This window comes from Cebus imitator, unplaced genomic scaffold (assembly GCF_001604975.1).
Source record: "Cebus imitator isolate Cc_AM_T3 unplaced genomic scaffold, Cebus_imitator-1.0 Scaffold312, whole genome shotgun sequence".
Taxonomy (NCBI): Eukaryota; Metazoa; Chordata; class Mammalia; order Primates; family Cebidae; genus Cebus; species Cebus imitator.
The window spans coordinates 880,070-883,621 of record NW_016107627.1 but is presented as its reverse complement, the minus strand read 5'-3'; positions in this window follow the sequence as shown (position 1 = coordinate 883,621).

The following is a 3,552-nucleotide window of genomic DNA, read 5'->3' as shown; positions in this document are numbered from 1 at the left end:
GAAACTCCGTCTCAAAAAAAAAAAAAAAAAAAAAGAAAATGTTAAATGAATGACTGAGAAGTTGACTAGTGATGAAAATGCAAGAAATTATTCAGCAACACTTTGGGCTACCTCTCAGAAGAAATAAATGATTGCAATCTGTAAGTGGTTTTAAATGATGAGATTAGAAAAGCAAAAGCAAGCCATCCCAGTTCGCTAATTGTGTCAAGAGGCAATTAAAAAGGAGACCCGTTGACATGTGAAGGATGAACTGAAAAAATTAAAATTAAAATGAGACATGTAAGGGTGGTGGTGGGGAGCACAGTTCTATCCAGCTTTAGAAATTAGCCCTTGGCTGTCTCTTTGCAATTGAAGTATTGGGGAAATAAAAGAGGACATGGGCCATTATAAAAATCTATTAAGAATCTTGGTTTTTGTCTTATAGCTCAGTGGGAGAGGCCCCTGTCTTGCCACTGTGTTAGTTTGTTTTCACACTGCTATAAAGATGCTACCTGAGAATGGGTAATTTATAAATAAGAGATTTAATTGACTCACAGTTCTGCATGACTGGGAAGGCCTCAGGAAACTTACAATCATGGCAGAAGGTGAAGGGGAAGCAGGCACCTTCTTCACAAGGAGGCAGGAGAGAGAGTGCACAGGGGAAAGTACCATGTTTAAAACCATCAGATCAGCCGGGCTTGGTGGCTCACACCGATAATCCCAGCACTTTGGGAGGCCGAAGCAGGTGGATCACAAGGGCAAGAGATCGAGACCATCCTGGCCAACATGGTGAAACCCTGTCTCCACTAAAAATACAAAAATTAGCTGGGCATGGTGGGGCGCCCCTGCAGTCCCAGCTACTTGGGAGGCTGAGGCAGGAGCATTGCTTGAACCCGGGAGGTGGAGGTTGCAGTGAGCCGAGATCCCACCACTGCACTCCAGCCTGGCACCTGGCAACAGAACAAGACTCTGTCTCAAAAAAAAAAAAAAAAGAAAAAAAAAAACAAAAAACCATCAAAAAAAAAAAAAAAAAACAACAACAAAAAAAACCACAAAGTGTTGAATCTTGGGGCATCTTCTGCCAAATTAATTTTTTTCATAACTTCCCCTGTTGTTTTCACTTACTTTGTAGGTTGATCCTTATCTTGTTTGCTAGCTGCTGATTCTTAATTCCCTGGTGTGGTTGACTGAGTGATGGCCTCACAAAGATGTCCATGTCCATGTCCGTATCCTCATCCCTGGAACCTGTGAATATGTTACTCTGCATAATGAAGTTAAGGATCTTGAGATGGGGAGATTATCCTGGATTATCTGGGTGTGCCCAATGTAATCCTATGTTCTTCATATTGATAAAGAGATAGAAATTATAGAAAAGTGCAGAGATAAAAATTATAGGCAGAGGTTCACGCCTATAATCCCAGCATTTTGGGATGCCAAGGTGGGCAGATTGCTTGAGTCCAGGAGTTCAAGATCAGCCTGGACAACATGGCAGAACCCTAACTCTATTTTAAATTATAAAAACTAAAAAAAAATTTTAAGACTGCTTTTAAGGCCGTTTGTAAATCCAAAGTGACACTCCATGGTTTAAATGACCACAAATCCCTCTGTTGGTGTCTGGCAGAACCAACAGGCTTTGCTTTGACCAGAGCTTTCTTGAGTACAAGAGTTTCTACAGAGAGTAGTTTCAGTAATTTTTCAAGATGGACTTGGAACCCCTTATCTGTATGCTATTTTAAAAGGGTTCTCCATTAAAGACTTAAATGTACAACCCCAAACTATAAAAAGCCTGGAAGACAACCTAGGCAATACCATTCTGGACATAGGAACAGGCAAAGATTTCATGGGGACGTCACCAAAACCATTTGCAACAAAAGCAAAAATTGACAAATGGGATCAAATTAAACTAAAAAGCTTCTGCACAGCAAGGGAAACTATTAACAGAGTAAAAGGACAACCTATAGATGGGAGAAAAATTTTGCAAACTATTCATTGACAACGGCCTAATATCCAATACCTGTAAGAAACTTCAACAAATTTACAAGAAACAAACTAACAACCCCATTAAAGAGTGGGCATAGGACATGAACAGACACTTGATGCAGCCAACAATCATATGAAAAGCAGCTCAAAATCACTGATCATTAGAGAAATGCAAATCAAAACCACGATGAGATATCATCTCATACCAGTCAGAATAGCTATTATTGGCTGGGTGAGGTGGCTCACACCTGTAATCTCAGTGCTTTGGGAGGCCAAGGCAGGCAGATCACTTGAGTTCAGGAGTTCCAGACCAGCCTGGCCAACATGGTGAAACCCCATTTCTACTAAAAATACAAAAATTAGCCGGAAGTGGTGGTGCACACCTATAATCCCAGCTACTAGGCAGGAGAATCGCTTGAACCTGGGAGGCAGAGAATTCAGTGAGCCGAGATCACGCCACTGCATTCCTGACTGGGTGACAGAGCAAGATCCTGTCTCAAAAAAAAAAAAAAAAGGCTACTATTTTAAAAAATGGCAATTATTAAATAGAAAGGCTATCATTTAAAAAATTATTATTATTAAAATCAACCCAAAATGGCTATTATTAAAATGGCTATTGTTTAAAATGGCTATTATTAAAAAGCGTTATTAAAAAGATAACAGATGCTGGTGAGGTTTAGGAGAAAACAGAATGCTTATACACTGGAGTGTAAATTAGTTCAACCATTGTAGAAGACAGTGTGGTAATTCCTCAAAGATCTAAAAACAGAAATACCATTCAACCCAGCAATCCCATTTCTGGGTATATACCCAAAAGTATATAAGTCATTATATCATAAAGACACATGCACATGTATATTCACTGCAGTACTATTTACAATAGTAATCAACCTAAATGCCCATCAATGGTGGACTGGGTAATGAAAATGTGGTACATATACACCATGGAATATTATGCAGCCATAAAAAAGAATGAGATCACATCCTTTGCAGGATCATAGATGGAGCTGAAGGCCATTATCTTCAGCAAACTAACACAGAAACAGAAAACCAAACACCGCATAGTCTCACTTAAAAGTGGAGGCTACATGATGAGAACTCATGGACACACAGAGGGGAACAACAGATGCTGGGGCCTACTTGAGGGTGGAGGGTAGGAAGAGGGAGAGGATCAGGAAAAATAATGTGTCCTAGGTTTAATACCTGGGTGATGAAATAATCTGTTCAACAAATTCCCATGACATAGGTTTACTTACATAACAAACCAGCACATGTACCCCTAAACCCAAAATAAATGTTAAGTAATTTTTAAAATATATATAAAAATGAAAGAGTTCTCTACCCTAAATTCTCCACCCTCAGAGCATATCTCTGCCTGAAATTATACTATTAATATATATTTATGGTTATTGCTTGCCATTACTGTCATTTCATTTGCTTATGATCTATTATTTCCATGAGGCTGGGAACTGAATTTACTTTTTTGCTACTATATTTCAATGCCTGAATTGATGCCTGAGACTTGGTAGGTACTAAATAAGAAAATGTTAAATGAGGCCGGGCGCGGTGGCTCAAGCCTGTAATCCCAGCACT